This window comes from Tursiops truncatus, chromosome 12, assembly GCF_011762595.2.
Source record: "Tursiops truncatus isolate mTurTru1 chromosome 12, mTurTru1.mat.Y, whole genome shotgun sequence".
Lineage (NCBI taxonomy): Eukaryota > Metazoa > Chordata > Mammalia > Artiodactyla > Delphinidae > Tursiops > Tursiops truncatus.
Genome location: NC_047045.1, coordinates 10,868,796 through 10,890,070, shown reverse-complemented (window position 1 = coordinate 10,890,070; position 21,275 = coordinate 10,868,796). Strand labels below are relative to the sequence as shown.

The 21,275-nt window shown below is 37.9% G+C and overlaps 1 long non-coding RNA gene across 1 annotated transcript in view; it reads right to left on the bottom strand.

Moving 5' to 3' along the window:
* Positions 1–21,275, bottom strand: part of LOC141276070 (uncharacterized) — a 56,836-nt gene that overhangs the window by 12,940 nt on the left and 22,621 nt on the right. The gene's annotated exons all lie outside the window — the stretch shown is intronic.

Below are 21,275 nucleotides of genomic sequence, written 5' to 3'. Positions count from 1 at the left end.
TTTCCAACCACAATGGTATGAACCTAGAGATCAACAAGACGAAAACTGGACATTTTTCAAGCATGTGGAAACTAAACAACACACTCCTGAACAACCAGTGGATGAAAGAAGATATCTAAAAGGAAATCGAAAATATATCAAAACAAATGAAAATGGAAACAACACACAAAAGCCTATGGAATGTTTAAAAAGGAGTTCTTAGAATCTCATAAGATAAATACATATATTAAGAAAATAGAAATATCTCAAATAAACAACCTAACTTTGCACTCAAAGAACTAGGAAAAGGAGAAGAAAATGAAGATCAAAGTTAGCAGAGTGAAGGAGTTAACAAAGATGAGAGAGGAAATTAATAAAATAGAGACCAGAAAAACAATAGATAAGATCGACTAAACTAAGAGCTGGGTTTTTGTAAAAGATAAAATTGACAAAACTTTAGTTAGAATAGCTAATAAATAATGAGAGAAGGCTCAAATAAATAAAATCAGAAATGAAAGCTACCATAGACATATATAGGATCATAGGTGTCTACTATAAATAATTTATTCCAATAAGTCGGATAACCTGAAAGAAATGGATAAATTCCTAGAAACATACAACCTAACAAGACTGAATCATGAAGAAATAAAAAATCTAGACAGACCAATAACAAGTAAGGAGATTGAATCAGTAATCATTTATCTCCAAACACAGAAAATCCCAGGACAAGATGGCTTCACTGGTGAATTCTACAAAACATTTAAAGACGAATTAACACCAATCCTTCTCAAAGTCTTCCAAAATTTGAACCAATCTCAATTTGAACCAAAATTTGAACCAATCTCAGTTTGAACCAATCTCACTCCCAAACTCATTTTATGAAGTCAGCATTACCCTATTATCAAAGCCAGTTAAAGAAACTACAAGACAAAAAACTACAGACCAGTAAACCCTGATTAATATAGACGCAAAAATTCGTAACAAGATATTGACAAACAGAATTCAACAGCACATTACAGGGATTATACACCATGATCAAGAGAAATTCATTCCTGAGATGCAAGGATTGTTCAACATAAGCAAATCAATAAGTGTGATATACCACATTAACAAAATGAAGGATAAAAATCACATAATCATCTCAATAAATGCAGAAAAAGCATCTGACAAAATTCAACATCCTTTCATGATAAAAACCCTCAACAAATTGGGTATAGAAGGAACATACCTTCGCATAATAAAAGCCATATATGATAAACACACAGCTAACATTATATTCAACATTGAAAGTTTGAAAGCTTTTCCTCTGAGATCAAGAACAACTCGAGGTGGCCTATTCTCACAACTCTTATTCAACATTGGACTGAAAGTCCAGGGCAGAGCAATCAGGCAAGGAAAAGGAATAAAATACATCCAAATCAGAAAGAAAGAAGTGAAGTTGCCTTTGTTTGCAGATGACATAATCTTATTTATAGAAAATCCTAAAAATCAATCCCAAAAAAGTATTAGAACTAAAAAACAAATTCAGTAAGTTGCATAATACAAAATCAACATACAAAACTCAGTTGCATTTCTACACACTAACAAACTATCTGAAAAAGAAACCAAGAAAACATCCCACTTACAACAACATCAAAAACAATATAATTCTAAGAATAAAATTAAAAACACTAATTTGAAAAGATACATACACCCCAGTCTTCATAGCAGCATTATTTGCAATAGCCAAGATATGGAAACAACCTAAGTGTCCACTTACAGAAGAAAGGATAAAGAAAATTGGAGATATGTATATATGTGAAATATTATTTAGCCATAAAAAAGAAGAAAATCTTGCCATTTATGACAATATGGATGAACCTTGAGGGCATTATGCTCAGTGAAATGTCAGACAGAAAGAAAAATACTGTATGCTCTCACTTATATGTGAAATCTTAAAAAGTTGAACTCACAGACAAAATAGATTGGTGGTTGTCAGAGGGCTGGAGTTGGGAGAAATGGAGAGTTGTTGATCAAACTTTCACTTATAAGATGAATAAGTTCTGAGAATCTATCATTGGTACAGCATGGTGACTATCATTAACAATACTGTACTGTATGCTTGAAAGTTGCCAAGAGTAAATCTTAAATGTTCTCACCACACAACAAACAAAAAGGTAACTATGTGAGGTGATGGATGTAAAAGTATCCTTCTTCTGGTAATCATTTCAAAAAATAAATGTGTCAAATCATCATGTTGTATATTTAAACAATAATATTTATCAATTATATCTCAATAAAGTTGGAAAAACAAAACAAGACAAAATCATTCAATATAAGTTTTCCTGGGGCCTTTAAATTTTCTAGGTCAGTGTTTTATCCCCCTAGATTGTCTTAGTTACTTCCATTCGTTGTAGCTGTGTTTCAGTAACATGAAGCTATATATTTCTTTTTTTGCAATGTTTTAGTTTTGAATTTTAAAATAATTGTTTACACTCTTTTACTAATTTCTGGAACAACTTGTATTAATGCAGAATTTAATAATTCACTGAAAGTTTGGTATAACTCACATACTCTATTTGGGCTTGTTTTTTCTTTCCCTTTTTTTTTTTTTTTTTTTGTTGAGGTGTGGAGGAGTGGGGCAGAAGGAACATCTTTGACTATATTTTCAGATTCTTTAACTTAATGCTCTTTGGTTTATTCCAGTTTTCTATTTCTTCTTGCAGCTATTTTGACATCTTAAATTTTTCTAGCAATTTAACATTTTTATCTAGGTTCTCAAGTATATTAATATATAATTGTTCATAAAATTTTTTACTTCCAAAGTTTCTATAGTCTCCATTTTTCATTCTGGATTTTATTTGCATAACTTTTTTTTCTTAAGTCTTGCTAGAAGTTTGTCAATCTTACTAATCTGCTTAAAGAATCAGCTTTTGGTTTTATTACTTTTCTCATTATTTAATATTTGTTCTCTATTTTACTGATTTTTATTGCAGTCTTTATTTTTTTTTATAGGAAAAAGATTTATTAAGTATCCAGCATACACTAGGCACAGATTTGTATATATATTTGGATAATTTTATGTCATCCTTCATCATAACCCCATGAGATAGGTACTGTTATTGGCTAAATTTTACTAATCTGGATGCTGAGGTTTATATTTGGAGAAATTAAATAAATTGTTAACTATAATATAGTTAATTTCTGGATATTACATCGAAAATCTGCTAATTCAACAACACAAACTATGATCTTAATCAGTGCACCTACTTCACGCTACTTAATAAGCTTGTCAAATTGTTTCTTCTTTTTTTTTAAATTTAATTTATTTATTTTTGGCTGTGTTTGGTCTTCGTTGCTGTGCGAGGGCTTTTTCTAGTTGTGGTGAGCGGGGGCTACTCCTCGTTGTGGTACGTGGGCTTCTTATTGCAGTGGCTTCTCTTGTTGTGGAACACGGGCTCTAGGTACACGGGCTTCAGTAGTTGTGGCATGCGGGCTCAGTAGTTGTGGCTCATGGGCTTAGCTGCTCCATGGCATGTGGGATCTTCCCGAACCAGGGCTCAAACCCACGTCCCCTGCATTGGCAGGCAGATTCTTAACCACTGCGCCACCAGGGAGACCCTATCAGATTGTTTTTTAAAAACTTTTCCTATAAGATTTCTAACTGCAGTCTTTATTATTTCTTTCTTTCTTTCTCCTTTAAGTTTACTCTGTGGCTCATTCCTCAATGTCTTGAGTCAAATTGTTCACTAATTTATTTTTAATCTTTTTTTGTTTCCTAATAAATGTATTTAAAGTTAAATCTCCTTTTAACTGTTTTAATTATATCTCACAGAGTTTGAAAACAGGGTTTTCATTATCAATCAATTCTAAATATTTCTTGATTTTCTCTTTAACACAAGGATAATGTGGTAACATATATTTCCAAACAGATGAGATTTTAAAATAGCTATTTGTTTGTTATTAGTCTCTAATTTTATGTTATTACACTAGAAGATTCAGTATGTAGAATATTGTACTGTGGAAGGTGTTCAATATTCCATTATGGCTGAATATAAGATTTAACTTTTTAAATGTTTATTGTATACTTGTAAATGTTGAATATTCTCTGTTAGGTGAAAAGTTCTCTATGTATCTAACAGCTGGAGCTTATTATTTATATTGTTTAGGTCATAGATATTACTGCATATTTTTTCCCTGCTTGACATGTAAACTTCTGAGAGGGTCTGTTAAAATCTACAGTTAAAATTGCTGATTACTCAATTTCTCCTTATAGTACACTCATTTGTTGATTGATATATTTCTCAATTATTCTAGGGGTCTTTTATAAGTAACATTCTTCTTTGTCCCTTGTGATAGTTTTATCTTACATTTTAATTTTTTAGATATTATGTTTACCATCCCATCTTTCTTATGTCATACTTATCTGTATATCTATCTCATCCTTTCCTTTTCAACTTTTCTGTACCTTATTGTTCTTCATACATTTCTTATAGACAAAAATAAAGTATTTTTTTTACTAACATTTTTAGCATCATATTTTATTTTCTTTAGATAGTTTGCCTTTTGTTGCAATCTGTTGCATATTGGCTAAGTGAAGCTTTTTCCATAAATTTTGCACATGCATATGCACTAAATTGATTGGCTGTCTATCAGTGACAGGCGAGAAGATGTTCCACTGAATGTTCAGTTGTTCCCAGGGGCTTCCTGGGCTGTTGCCAGGATTCTGTAGTCTGTAATCTTGTTGGTTATCTCTTTGTAAATGTACATAAAACTCAATCACAATAAATATATAGTATTTTTAAAATTCAACCTAGGAGTCCTGCCTTTTTATTTGGTAACTTTAACCATTTCCATTTATTGTAATTATTGTTATATTAGGTCTTTATTCTATTATCTTGTCTCATATTTTCTGTTTACTTTTCTTTCACAGCGTTCTCTCTCTCTCTCTTTTTTTTTTCTTTTTTCCTGCTTTCCTGTTTTTAATCAGATTGGTCAAGCCTTCTTCTTCTGGTTAAAAAAATTATATATTTTATTTTTATTCTGACATTGATTTTCCTTAACATAAGGCTCATCCTCATATTTATTAATTCCTATTAAACTTAAACTTACCACTACATTTATCTTCCCCTGTTGGTGCTTGTTAAGTACTCATGAACTCAGATCTATTTGATTTTCAATCTCTTTTCTTCTGTATCTTTCTCCAGATGTAAATATTTTCTAAAATTTTAATTTTTTATATTTTTTATTTTTGGCTGCTTTGGGTCTTCGTTGCTGCACACGGGCTTTCTCTACTTTGAGCAAAAAGGGGCTCCTCTTCGTTGCAGTACACAGACTACTCATTGCCGTGGCTTCTCTTGTTGCAGCGCACAGGTTCTAGGCACATGGGCTTCAGTAGTAACAGCATGTGGGCTCAGTAGTTTTGGCACGTGGGCCCTCGAGCGTGCAGGCTTCAGTAGTTGCGATGCATGGGCTCAGTAGTTGTGACACGTGGGCTTAGTTGCTCCGTGACATGTGGGATCTTCCAGGACCAGGGATCAAACCTGTGTCCCCTGCATTGGCAGGTGGATTCTTAACCACTGCACCACCAGAGAAGTCCCTAGAATTTTAGTTCTTTGTTTTAATGATTATATTTTCTCTTTTTCTTTTCTTGGTTTTAGGGTTTTTTTATTAGATGACTCTTACTTCCCTTATTTCTTGTAGCAACTCCTGTATTTTTTTTCTCTTTCATTTGAGAACTTCTTAAAATGTTTGCAGTGGAAATCTTTAGATGGAAATTTTTTTCAGACTTTTGTGACAGAGCTTTTTTAAGATACAAAATATTTTGATTGAGATGTAACTGACATATAATGTTGTGTGAGTTAAAGGTGTACATGTGTTGATTTTATATATTACATTTTGAGATTAGATTATCACCATAGTAGCATTAGCTAACACCTCTATCATATCACATAATTATGATTTCTTTTTTTGTGGTGATAAAAATTAAGATCTAGTCTCCTAGCTACTTTGAAGTTTATAATGTAATAATGTTGGCTATAATCACTACACTGAGCATTAGGTTTTCAGAACTTAGTTATCTACTAATTGTTAAGTTTATACCCTTAAACAATATCGTCCCAATTCCCCCAACCTCAGCCTCTGGCAATCATCATCCTACTCTGTTTCTATTAAGTCATTTTTTTTGACTCCACATATCATACAGTATTTGTTTTTCTCTAACTCACTTATTTCACTTAGCATAATGCCCTCAAGGTCCATCCATGTTGTCACAAGTGGCAAGATTTCCTTCGTTTTCAAGGTTGAATAATATTCCATTGTGTATATATATACCACTTCTCCTCCATCCATTCATCCACTGTTGGATGCTTAGCTTGTTTCTGTGTATTGGCTATTGTGAATAATGCTGCAATAAACAAGGGAGTGAAAGTATCTTTTCAATTTTTCATTTCCTTTGGATATATACCCAGAAGTGGGATTGCTGGATCATGTGGTAGTTTATTTTTAATTTTTTTTTTGAGGAAACTCCAACTGTTTTCCATAGTGGCTCAATCAATTCACATTCCCACCAACAGTGTACAAGTTTTACCTTTTTTCCACATTTTTGCCAACACTTGTTGTCTCTTGTCTTTTTGATGATAGCCATTCTAACAGGTGTGAGGTTATATCTCTTTGTGGTTTTATTTACATTTACCTGATGATTAGTGATGCTGAGCACCTTTTCATGCACCTGTTGGCTATTTGTTCATCTTCTTTGGAAAAATGACTATTCAGATTCTTTGCCCATTTTTTAACTGAATTGTTTGGGGATTTTTCCTATTGATCTGTAGTTCTTCATATACTTTGTGTATTAACCCCTATCACATATATGGTTTGCAAATATTTTCACCTTTTTATTTTTTTAATTTTTTCTTCTGCTGTGCAGGAACGTTTTAGATTGATGTAATTCCATTTGTTTATTTTTGCTTTTGTTGCTCATGCTGTTGGTGGCATATCCCAAAAACCATCACCAAGACCAAATTCAAGTAGCTTTTTCCCTATTTTCCTCTAGGAGTTTTTATGGTATCAAGACTTATGTTTAAGTCTCTAATCCATTTGATTAATTTTTGTGAGCAGTGTAAGACAGGGGTCTGATTTCATTTTATTGCATGTAGCTGTCCAATTTTCCCAACCCAATTTATTGAAGAGACTGTCCTTTCACCAGTGAGTATTCTTGGCTCCCTTGTCAAATATTTATTAACTGTATATGTAGGGGTTATTTCTGGGCTCTCTATTCTATTTCATTGATGTATGTGTCTGTTATTATGGCAGGACCATACTGTTTTAATTACTATAGCTTTGTAATATAGCTTGAAATCAGCCACTGGCTGTGCTCCATTTTGGTGAGGTTTTTGTCCAGGCTCCCTGGTCAGGCAAGGCCTCCAGGTATACCCCATGGTTGGATGGGGCTGGAGGCTGTGCTTCATGTTTGGGTGGGGTTGCTCTTCAGGCTCCCTGGTCAGATAGGGGCACAGGCTGTGCCCTGGAATTGGCCATTGTCACGGGCTGGGCTACATCTCTGGGTGTGCTCAGCAATCAAGTAGGGCTGTAGGCTGGGCTCTACAGCTGGGCAATACTACAGACTTTGTTCCAAGGCTACTCAGTCACTATTCAGTTTCCCTGGTCAGGCATGGCCAGAGTTTATGCTCCACAGTTGGGCAGAGTTGATGACTAGGTTTTCTGCCTAAGTGGTGTTGTAGGATAGGCTCCATGGCTGCCAGAATCTCTGGCCAGCCTTTCTGGTCAGATGGGAGTGGGGACTATGCTCAGCAGTTGGGTGGGGCTGCTAATTACTACCCTGTACAAATGGGGTCATAGAATGGGCTCCACAGCCAGTATGACCCATTGGCTGAGAGCCCAAACAGGCAGAAATGCTGAATCAAGCTCCTTGAATCAAACTCCTTGGACAGACAGGGCCACTATCTCAGCTCTGCAGATGGGCAGAGCCACTGACAGGAATCTACGCTCAGACACCACTGCCAGCAGGAACGTAATCTACCAAGATCGGTAGGCTGATTGCTATAGGCTCCTCCTCACTTCTTTACCTCTGTCTAATCTCCAGTGGTCCAGCCCAACCACTTCCCTCAGTGGTCCCTGTGAGGCCAGACCCAAGTGAGTTTCCCAGAAAGCATGCAGGGGAAACTGAATGTCCACTTTAGGATCCTTTTACCCTCAGAGAAACCACAAGTTCAGGGAGGGCTTCTCCATGTGGAGCTGTTCCATCCTGCAGGAGGAACAATGCAGTCAAAGTGAAAATGCTTTTATTACCCTTCCTAATGCAGGCCTTGGTCTCTGTGGTCCATGGTACTTCAGTCTCATCCCCAGGCTCTGGAATTTGCACAAAGGTGTCGGGCATGGACAGTTGCTAATTCATCTTTCTGTGAAGGAGACTGAAGTTGAAAACCACCTGTTCTACCATTTTGCTGAAGTCCTATGCTTTGCTAATTTAAGAATAGCATAAAATTATTGAAAATACCAGTAGCCATTCATATCTGTAGGCAAATCATACAGCTATATTGTTTTGATTTGATGGACATTGAAATGACATTATATAAGAAATATCACCTCAACAACTGTGTAATTCTAGGTAAGTGGAATAACTAATTTTAAGCATTTTGTTACACAGAAGGATAGCATACAGCTAACATATATAAGTGAAAGGATTGGTTTGTTATACTCATTCCACTTATTCCAACACCATCCATTTTCCATGGGGTAAAATCCAAGGAAAAGAAATGTGGAAGGGTAACTGAGAGGTATAGGCTTTGTTCCCAGCAAGACTGGATGCTACAGCAAGGTCAGCAGTCCTGACTAGGTCCCTGGAGTGACAATCCTGCTGACTTTGCTGTAGACTGACCCTGCTCATGTTCCAGAAATATTAATCCACTAAAACGCATTCATCACCTTCTACCAAAATAGCTACTGGGGGCCAAGATGTGCTTAATGTCAGGACTTTTTTTTTATCCTACTCAGTCTGAGTAATTCTGGTTTTTAAGGAAAAGAGAAGGCAGTTTTCTAAGAAGTCATTCTATGACAAAGAAGCTTTATAAGTCCCTTCACTCTATCCAGAAAAAAAAGTGGAGCCTGTACTTAGATTAAGTATCAGACCACATCCTGTATCACATGGAGTGGTATGGTGTAATGCTTGATCACTGGCACTGAATGGTAACTCTTTGGAAAAGAGTCTTATTCATTTGTCCTTTTGGGAGGGAGTAATTAAAAATCTAATGAAGGTAATTCTTCAAGAAAGAAGGCCAAAACCAATCTATCCTGCCAGGCACACAAAGATGAATTTCTCATCCACCCTCTACCCACCCTCTAGACACACACACACACACACACACACACACACACACACACACACACACACTAGACCACAGAGGCTGTACCAGAGCACGCTGCTGGCACAGTTCCAAAGCCACACAGCACAGAGCCCAGAAGGCACCAAGGTTTGGGACTGCTAAACCACATCTCAGGATTTTCTAGTTTATTCTCCAGTTTCTTTCTGCCTTTCAGGTGGAGGCCAAGGGAAGAGCACTCTTTAGTTGGATGATGTTTCTCACTAGGAGCACCATTGTCAGGACAAATCAACTCTACCCCTCACCTGGGTAGGAAAAAAATATATTTTTCCCTAAAGTTTATAAGGAGTTTGTGTTCCCTTGTAAAAAGATGAGGCAAGAATTAGAAAATCCTAATAAAATGAATCAATGGCAATCTTAAACCATTGTAAACCGATTTCATTCTCATTTCCTCAAATTTGTTTTTACAAAGATCAATACAATTTTTACATAAATCTTAAAATCCATACATTTATATGGCAGGAAGAAGTCCAAATCAGGATATTTTATAAATAAGTAAGCTGCAGGAAGACTCATAACAAGTTCCCGTTTTGGGGGGCAGAGCCAGGACTTGAACCCACATGTTCTAACCACCAGTCCAGAATTTTTCCCACTCAGCTACTTTGCTTTTCTGATAATGATGCATATGCATATTCTGAAGATAAGTTTTTAAAGGAAATCTCATTAAAGTCATCATGTTTTAATTCACAAACAAATAATTTTGTTGAGCAATCAGAACACATCTGTGTCTCCCTATAAAACCATCTATGGTGTTTACAGATTTACTTAAATAAACACAGAGGAATAAATGAAGTTAACTAATCAGAATTTCCTGCCTGGGATTTGTACTGTATAAGCCAATTTTTTTTCTTTTATTTAGAGAAAATTCAATTTAATGCTTATTAAGATTTAGAAGCATAAGAAAGATGAAAATTTATTTTCTTATACGGTAAAGGTAATATGTTATAGAGAAAGTAGAAAAGACCTGTTATCTAATCAAATTGATTACCTATGTCCAGAGACCTTCCATCTAAGTTAGACATCATATAACATCTTCATTTTTCATGTTGCTATCACAATCCACAATGATGCCACTGTAAATGTTTCTTCAACTACTCTGTTCACTAAGCATTGTCATTGTTTTGTTTATTCATTGTGGTGGATTTAAAAAGAGGAGGGGTAAAATATCTGCATCTATAAATGAAGCATTAGCCTTCCACTGTCTTCTACTTCAAATTCTTCTGTTAGCACACTTACCAGACCTAGTGTCAGTGCCAAGATAATAAACAGATAAAAGAAAAGCAATGGCTTGTGCCTGGAAAGGAGAGCAGAAACAATGTATTCTTTGACTTAGAGGCATGAGTTCTGATTAAAACAAATGATTTTTTTTAAATCTTCTAGTTTAGCACAAATTTCCCATTATGCTTCGATTAGCCAACTTATGTCATCAACTAGAATCTAAGTTAAAGGAAAATTCCTGCATTGACTAGACAGCTGTCTATTCAATAATGAAAGCCGTTGGAAATTGTCTCCTATCTCATATTCCCTGTAAGCTCTTCCTATAAATAACTGAGCTATAATCAACTCATCAATTGACATGCTTCACAATGGCTTAAAAGGATGTCTTATTTTTTCTAAAGAAATGTTTTAACATGTCTGTTTATATGTATGTACCATACTCTCTCTGCTCTTTCTTGTTTCCTCTTACAAAGAGCTCACAAAATTAGAGAAACCCCTTGAGACCATCAGTCCTCCAACTATGCCACTTGACTGTTGAGAAAACTGAGATAAAGGAGTCTTAAACCTGGTCCTTTTTTTGTTCCCTGATGTTATATTGCTTTTACCCATTCTCATAACCACAATAATTTGTGGTCATCCAGCAGTAACGTAATAGGAACCATAATAAAAATATAGCTCAAGTTTCATTACCCTACAAAAATATATACTTAAGCAGTTCCAGCTCTTAACCAAATGCTCCAATTCTAAATAAATATTTAATAATAAAATTTTAAATACACAAAATATTTGGATGTCTCCTTATAGCTAATTGATATTGCATGTAATTCATTTGTTTATTTATTCAACCACCACTTTTTGAGTACCAGGTATTGTTCTAGAGTTGGCAACCGTACTATGAACAAGAAAGTAGAACACTAAGGTAAGTAAATTAATAAAGGAATTTGTATCATTTCATCTAATGACAAAGACCACATAGAAATAAAGTAACAATGCAACAGAAAGGGATAGCTTCAGAGATGTGGAGGAGAGAAGTAGCTGTGGGGGGCAGGGAAGGGCTGGGCAGTGCAGGCTGATTGAGGGTAGGAGCCGGGCCAGACCCAGAGCCAGGGCTGGAGTCGTGGTCATGGCCAGAGCAGGTTGCACAGCATGTCAGGAGGTGAGCACTCCCAAGCTTGCAGCATGCGGGAACTTTCCTGACCAGGGATCGAACCTGTGGACCCTAGTGGAAGTGCGGAGTCTTAATCACTGGACCACCAGGAAAGCCCCTTAAAACACTTTTTAATCAGGTATAAATATATATACATAAAAGTGCACAGACCAGTCCTTCCCATCAGGAAGCTTGGACAACCCTCTTAGATAGCCTCAGCCACCAGAGGACACACAGCAGAAGCAAGAAAATCTACAATCCTGCAGCCTGTGGAATGAAAACCACATTCACAGAAAGACAGACAAAATGAAAAGGCAGAGGGCTATGTACCAGATGAAGGAACAAGATAAAACCCCAGAAAAACAACTAAATGAAGTGGAGATAGGCAACCTTCCAGAAGAAGAATTCAGAATAATGATAGTGAAGATGATCTAGTACCTCAGAAAAAAGAATGGAGGCAAAGATCAAGAAGATGCAAGAAATGTTTAACAAAGACCTACAAGAACTAAAGAACAAACAAACAGAGATGAACAATACAATAACTGAAATGAAAAATACACTAGAAGGAATCAATAGCAGAATAACTGAGACAGAAGAACAGATAAGGGACCTGGAAGACAGAATGGTGGAATTCACTGCCACAGTGCAGAATAAAGAGAAAAGAATGAAAAGAAATGAACACAGCCTAAGAGACCTCTGGGACAACATTAAACACACCAGCATTCGCATTAAAGGGTCCCAGAAGGAGAAAAGAGAGAGAAAGGACCTGAGAATATATTTGAAGAGATTATAGTCGAAAACTTCCCTAACGTGGGAAAGGAAATAGCCACCCAAGTCCAGGAACCTAAGAGAGTCCCAGGCAGGATAAACCCAAGGAGAAACAGGCAGAGACACATAGTAATCAAACTGACAAAAATCAAAGAAAAGTTATTAAAAGCAATAAGGGAAAAATGACAAATAACATACAAGGGAACTCCCATAAGGTTAACAGCTGATTTCTCAGCAGAAACTCTACAGTCCAGGAAGGAGTGGCACGATATATTTAAAGTGATGAAAGGGAAGAACCTACAACCAAGATTACTCTACCCAGCAAGGATCTCATTCAGATTCGACAGAGAAATCAAAAGCTTTACAGACAAGAAAAAGCTAAGAGAATTCAGCACCACCAAAACAGCTCTACAACAAATGTTAAAGGAACTTCTCTAAGTGGCAAACACAAGAGAAGAAAAGGACCTACAAAAACAAACCCAAAACAATTAAGAAAATGGTAATAGGCCTCAACTTAATAAAGGCCATATATGACAAGCCCACAGCAAGCATCATACTCAATGGTGAAAAACTGAAAGCATTTCCACTAAGATCAGAAACAAGACAAGGATGTCCACTCTAGCCACATTTATTCAACATAGTTTTAGAAGTCCTACCCACAGCAATCAGAGAAGAAAAAGAAATAAAAATTGGAAGAGAAGAAGTAAAACTGTCACTGTTTTCTGATGACATGATACTATACATAGAAAATCCTAAAGATGTCACCAGAAAACTACTAGAACTAATCAATGAATTTGGTAAGGTTGCAGGTTACAAAATTAATGCACAGAAATTCTGGCTTTCCTATACACCAACAATGAAAAATCAGAAAGAGAAATTAAAGAAACATTCTCTTTTACCATTGCAACAAAAAGAATAAAATACCTAGGAATAAACCTGCCTAAGGAGGTAAAAGACTTATACTCAGAAAACTATAAAACACTTATGAAAGAAATCAAAGATGACACAAACAGATGGAGAGACATACCAAGTTCTTGGATTGGAAGAATCAGTATTGTGAAAATGACTATACTACCCAAAACAATCTACAGATTCAATGCAATCCCTATCAAATTACCAATGGCATTTTTTACAGAACTAGAACAAAAAAATCTTAAAATTTGTATGGAGACACAAAAGACCCTGAATAGCCAAAGCAATCTTGAAAAAGAAAAACGGAGCTGGATGAATCAGACTCCCTGACTTCAGACTATACTACAAAGCTACAGTAATCAAGACAATATGATACTGGAACAAAAACAGAAATATAGATCAATGGAACAAGACAGAATGCCCAAAGATAAACCCACACACCTATGGTCAACTAATCTATGACAAAGGAGGCAAGGATATACAATGGAGAAAACACAGTCTCTTCAATAACTGGTGCTTGGAAAACTGGACAGCTACATGTAAAAGAATGAAATTAGAACACTCCCTAACACCATACACAAAAATAAAGTCAAAATGGATTAGAGGCCTAAATATAAGACTGGACACTATAAGATTCTTAGAGGAAAACATAGGAAGAACATATGTTTGACATAAATCACAGCAAGATCTTTTGTGACCCACCTCCTAGAGTAATGGAAATAAAAATAAACAAATGGGACCTAATGAAACTTCAAAGCTTTTGCACAGAAAAGGAAACTATAAACAAGGCAGAAAGACAACCCTCAGAATGGGAGAAAATATTTGCAAATGAATCAACAGACAAAGGATTAATCTCCAAAATATATTAACAGCTCATGCAGCTCAATATTAAAAAAACAAACAACCCAATCCAAAAATGGGCAGAAGACCTAAATAGACATTTCTCCAAAGAAGACATACAGATGGTCAAGAAGCACATGAAAAGCTGCTCAACATCACTAATTATTAAAGAAATGCAAATCAAAATTACAATGAGGTATCACCTCACACCACTTAAAATGGGCATCATCAGAAAATCTACAAACAACAAATGCTGGAGAGGGTGTGGAGAAAAGGGAACCTCTTGCACTGTTGGTGGGAATGTAAATTGGTGCAGCCACTGTGAAGAACAGTATGGAGGTTCCTTAAAAAACTAAAAATAGAGCCATCATATGATCCAGCAATCCTACTCCTGGGCATATACCCAAGGAAAACCATAATTCAAAAACACACATGCACCCCAATGTTCATTGCAGCGCTATTTACAATAACCAGGTCATGGAAGCAACCTAAATGCCCATCGACAGACGAATGGATAAAGAAGATGTGGCACATATATACAATGGAATATTACTCAGCCACAAAAAGGAACGAAACTGAGTTATTTATAGAGACGTGGATGGATCTAGAGACTGTCATACAGAGTGAAGTAAGTCCAAAAGAGAAAAACAAATATCATATATTACCGTATATATGTGGAATCTAGAAAAACGGTACAGATGAACCAGTTTGCAGGACAGAGATAGAGACGCAGATGTAGAGGACAAACATATGGACACCAAGGGAGAAAGTGGGGGTGGGAGGGTGGTGGTGTGATGAATTGGGAGATTGAGCTTGACATGTATACACTAACATGTATGAAAAAGACAACTAATAAGAACCTGCTGTATAAATAAATTAATTAAGAAAATAAAACTCAAAAAAAAAAAAGAGTTGTAGAGGATGGGACAACCTTAGATTGAATGGACAGGGAAAGCCTTTCAGAGAAATGACATTGAGCCCAGACCTGAATGACAAAATGCAGGCAAGATGAGCATTCCAGAAGAGGCAGCAGGGCAGAGTGAACTGTGAGACGGTACACATGCCCTTCTCTCTAAGAAGCTCTTCTCCAAACAGCTGAATGTGAGGCAAACTCTCTACCTCCAGGCCTGCTTCTGGGCAAAATTAGATGTAGGCAAAATTTGTCTTGGGAGTCTGAAGTCCTTCTACCCATCCTTCTGTTCCCTCTTTACCCTTTATTGATGCCTAAGGTTGTATCCCCAAATCACTCATGGTCACCATCCTCTTCCCACCACCCAGCAAGCTCTGCAGGTAAAGTTATATTACTATGCAGGGCTTTGCAAACTACTCCACTGAAAACAGCACTGCAGAGGGGCGCGAACTCATGCACATGGGGCTCTGCATGTGCCTGATCTGTGCTGTATCCATCACGGCATATATGGAAAACATAATTAACAGATCAGGCTCTCCAGAAATGTAGAGTCTGACTAGGAAGACTCAGTGCACAAATAGCCAGCAGAGAATCCTCAAGAAGATGTGCCTTAATCAGGTGGTTAGAGACCAACGACATGGTTAAGTCACGTTAATGGGATCTCCTAAAAAGGAAACATCACCACGGATACACAGTGGCTGTATTAACTTAAACACATTAATTTGACCATGTGTTTTTCAGCTGTGCCTTCCTTCCTCAAAGATGAGAATCACATCTAATATGTCTAACTTATCACATCTAATAAGTTACATAATAACTTTAAGCTCCTCTTAGCATTTTAAACATCCCGGAGGCTCTTATTTCTTACTAGCTAAATAATTTTGAGAAAAATTCTAACTTGCCATCATAAAGGTTATCCAAGAACTTCATTAGTTTCATATAAGAGCCATAATTGATCTTATTATCTCATTATCATTATTATCCCATTTTACAGAGATGGGAACTAAGACTTAGAGAAATCTGGTGATGGCCCAAGATAAAGGGCAGACACAGATTTTGTTCTGAGCTTGTTTTTCATACCAAACTGAAGCATGGCTTATTGCAACTTCTCTTTCTAGGTATAATATATGCAGTGTTAGTTAACATAACATCAGATAACCTCTAAAAGCAGTTGCTAAGGGTGAGTTGGGGAAAACACATTATAAGATTGAACCAAGAAGAATTAGGATGAGACCTCAGAGGCAGAGAGTCAGAGCTACAAAGACTTGCAGACAGCATACACAGCTCATAACGCAGCCTGAAGAGGCTGATTTTATAATTTTTCAACTTACTTTAAAGCATTATTGAAATTATCAACCATACCAACTGAAGGGTTACCAAACAAGGTTACAATGGGTTGTGTAACCACTAACAAGACACTTAATTGCCTCCAGAGTTTCATTATAGAATGCACAAGGTGGACTGATCGATCACCGAATTCAATTTTAGCTCCATAATTGTATGATCAATCAATTTAGCACAACTGAATGCAATAATGTTCCCCTTGAAAAAAAAAAAGGTAGAAAATAAGTGGGAACTGCGTTTTTCAAATGCATTAAATGTACCAGAAGTTGATAAACCAATAAGTGAGCCATAAATACTTGTGATGCTAGGATTACGCATGATCTACTTTTCCTTCTCTTTCTTCTTATTCTTTTTCCTCATAATTTTCTTTGTTTTCTATATTTTAATAATAGACACATTACTTTTATAATACTAACATGTTTTTAAAAATACAGGCTTTGTTGATGAGTATGTGTGGCAATAAGGGTAAGACCCCACCCCCTCAAGATCCATTGTTCTTTGAGCCTCATGAAAGACCAGAGTTACGGGAGGTGCCCACTTTTACTAGGAAGGCTGTTCACCTCAAGTCCAATTTCCTCTCTGGCTTTTTAAAACAAGCTCGCTAGTTGCACAATTTCAAAGCTATCTGAGTTATTCCTGCTTAAAAAAAAAACATACTGGAAAACGCAATAATTAATAAACATGGGGGTAAAATGTTTACACAGAAAGCATTAAGTGAAACTATCAAAACCGGCTGTTTGGGGAGGGGGTTGAGGAGGAAGAGAAGCTGATGGTGTCATTGCTTTCCCACAAGAGGTCAAGGGCTCCGAACAGCGCAGTGTGAACCGTGTGAACTGCGCACTCCAAGCAGAGCATTTAAACTTGTTTACAAGTGCCTGGTAAGGAACTGGACTTTGAAAGAGCCTTTGATGAAACTTGGCTTGCCTTTCTCAGGTCTGAGAGAGTGGCATCTGGGGCTTGTTTACACGGATTGGGAAAAGGAGCTATTTACATTTCAAATACATATTTGCTTTCGAGAGAATCAACTTCAGATGGTTTGGAGGTTTCATTTGGAGACCCAGCCAAAGAAGCACTCCCGTCCCTCAGTTTTGACTGGCACAAGACAGTGGTGTTTCCATAGGTGTCCCAGGGTCCTAATGTCCCAAGGTCACACAAGGCACCAAATATCATGCAAGGGACAACTGCACACAACCAAGAATTGTTCCACCCAAAATGCCAATGTCCTGAGTAAAATAAACCAGTCACAAGAAGACAAATACTTATGATTCCACTTATATGAGATGCCTAGAGTAGTTAAATCCATAGAGACAGAAAGCAGAATGGTGGTTGCCAGATGGTAAGAATACAGAAGAATAAGGAATTATTATATAATAGATACAGAGTTTAAGTTTTGCAGAATGAAGAGTTCTGGAGGTGGACAGTGGTGACAGTTGTACAGCCATGTAAATGTACTCAATACCACTGAGCTGTACACTTAGGAATGGTTAAGATGGTAAATTTATGCTACATATATTTTACCGCAATTAAAAATAATTGTTAAAAATGCAGTGGCACCTCCAACTGAGATACATTAAATCCCAGCCCAATCCTGAATCTGTCAAATTGAACGTCAAAGCCAAAGAAGAGGCTCCGTTCTCTTGATCACTCAGCACTGACCAGGGGTAGAGTTCTAGCAGCTCACCCCATGCAGGACCCAGGGCCAAGGAGGCTAACATCCCATGAAATACAAACAATAACGCTCCAGTGCAACTCACATCCTGTGAGATATATGAAGAGACTTCATTCCATTTGGTTTAAGAACTCAGAGAACACCTCATTTGGTTCCAAATGTGACAGCCTGAATAAAACTTCTTTTTAAATTGTAAAACAGTATATAAATAAGGTATTGTACTTCTTATTCAGTACAGACTCTCTATCCTGTTCCTCGGAATTAAGACATTCTACCATGAACAGAATTGGAAGGGCTTTATCTAGAAGGGCCTAAGTTTCTCAGGACACAGTAGTTACTGTACATTAAAGAGGAGGAAACACATTCACTTTGCATGATAGCATGCACTATCAAAAATGTAGACCTTTACACATTAGTAAGGAAAATATGACATGCCTACAGGAAAATAGGAAGGTACTTGAACAAGCAATTTCTAAAGATATACAACTGGGCAGACAAATGTATGGAAATGTGTTCAATTTCATTAGTAATCCAAAAAGTGCTAATTAAATAATTAAGATATTTAGGTTTACTGACAAGATTAGAAATGATGTGACTGGACTAGTGACCCTCTTCTTCAGATGAAAACAGAGAATAAAGTCGTTGACTAAGAAAAGTCTTTGTTGAAACTGTCGTCTCACAGATTACCTTTGTATCTGCAAAAAAAGAGACAGAAAAGAGCATGTAGATACTTTCTTACTCCTGCAGTCCCCAAAGTATGTTGATCTGGAGACAGGAATAAATATAACACTATTCTGCACACAAAGACAAACAGCCTGCAAATTATAAGACAAAAAATAATTTTATCTTCTTTAGGAGTTTAGACTATCCAGTGCTTGAGAATTAAAGCTTAACATTTGGGAGATATGCGAGTACTTGCTGGGTTTCACAGGAGTAATGGAGAGACAATCAGGCCATGCCCACCCACCGTCCATCACAAAGGACGCAAGGCTGGAGAAAGGGTCTCCCCACCCACCCTTGACCCACTGAGAGAGACTTGTGCTCCAAACCTTCTCGGGAAGAAGGCCTTAACCTCTTTCTAACTACTTGCACTTTGAACTTTAGAGAAAGTCTTACAAAGTACATTATTTTACTTCCCCCTTCCTTTGATTAAATTCCCTTTTTCAAATTGCCTGGGCCCTTTAATAAGTTGCAAATAGCTAGTTCGGTAGGGTTTGTGGAGACTGAGGCACAGGATATACAAAAACGGTCTCCACTGAAGGCTTTGGGGGTTAGGTATGGGGGTCAGCAGCCTGTCAAGGGGATCATGTCCTAAAGGTCCAGCCAATGGCAGACAGTAGGGAGGCCCCACTGACGTTGCAAATTTCCTCTTGGCAGGGACTAGATCCTCTTCATTCCTGTACCTTCCTCAGTGTTAGACCCAAAGCCTTATCTGTAAGCATGGCTCAGTTCTTCCTCAGGCCCACTTTGGTGGTAACTATGAAGTGACATTTTCCTTTAAATAACGTAAAAAACGAATCTTGTTTTCCTCCGGATGTTTCCCTTCTAACTAGGACTTTAGTAAATCACTTTATTAACTAAAATACTCAGTGATGGAGGCAGAGTCAAGATGATGGTGTGGGAAGATGCAGAGTTAGCATCTCCCCACAACTAGGGTGCCTGTCAGTCACTGATGGGGGACTCTAATGCCCAAGGAGATGGTAGGAACCCCAAAGTGAACTGGTAGGACATAGGGGGATGGAGAGGGAGGAGAAATGGAGGTCAGACAGGATCGGCATCCCGAGGCCAGCGGGATCAGGAGAGGCTGGTGGGAGAGACTCTCTGGGAAGAGCAGGAGAGAAGCAGAGGGTGATGGCCTGCCCCACTCGGGCCGGGGAGCCTGCTGAGCTCCCAAGCTGGTACCCACCCCCGCCCCAAAGCCCCATCCAGGCCGTGTAGGTACTGGGGGCATAGGAGGGAGGCGGAGGAGATCAGGAGAAGCAGGCAGGAGGGGCCCTCCAGGAGGAGTGGGAGAGGAGTGGAGGGTGATTGTCCCACCCACTCTGGCCCAGGGAGTCCCAGGCGGATCCCCTGCCCTCCAAAGACACCTCCAGGCTGCATATGTCCTTGGGGGCATAGGTGGGAGGCTGGGGAGATCAGGAGAGGAAGGAGGGAGGGGCCCTCCCAGACCCGAGGAGCAGAAGAGGAGAGGAAGGCATTTGCCCCACCCACTCGAGCCCAGGAAGCCTGCTGGGCTCCCAGGTGAGGTCCCCTGCCCTCGGAGACTTGAGGCGGAAGGCACACCTGGGCCCCTTCTGTTCCTTGAGCCTAAGCCTCACCCTCCACAGCCCCCAGCGGCTTTTCCAGCCCTGTGGGTCATGAGCATTGGCCCCACCCACTGCCCAAATCTTGCCCTCGCTTAGGCCCTGCCCTCCATAGCCAAGGCCTTCCTCCCCCTTTTATTCTTTTCTTTTCCCTCCTCCTCTCTTTTTTACTATTGTACTCATGTACCTTCTGTTGTTGATTCATCTATATTTTTATTTTTATATTCTTCCTAACATATCTGTTAGTTTCCTAGTCTAATTTTATTTTTTTTTTTGGCCACCCCAGGCAGCTTGTGGGATCTTGGTTCACAAGCCCGGGATTGAGCCAAAGCTCCTGCAGTGGGAACCCCGAGTCTGAACCACTGGACTAATAGAGAACCTCAGACCCCAGGGAATATTCATCAGAGTGAGGTCTCACAGACTTCCTCATCTCAGCACCAAGACCCAGCTCTACCTAATAGTCTACAAATGCCAGTGTTGGAAGCCTCAGGCCAAAGAACCAGTAAGACAGGAACACAATCCTCCTCATAAAAAAAATAATAATAATGAGACAGCAAAAATATATATCACAGATGAAGGAACAAGGTAAAATTCTACAAGACCAAATAAATGAAGAGGGAATAGGCAATCTACCTGAAAAAGAATTCAGAGTAATGATAGTAAAGCTGAACCAGAATCTCAGAAATAGAATGGAGGCACGGATTGAGAAAATACAAGAAATGTTTAAGAACTATCTAGAGGAACTAAAGAACAAACAAACAGAGATGAACAACACAATAACTGAAACGAAAAATATGCTACAAGGAAT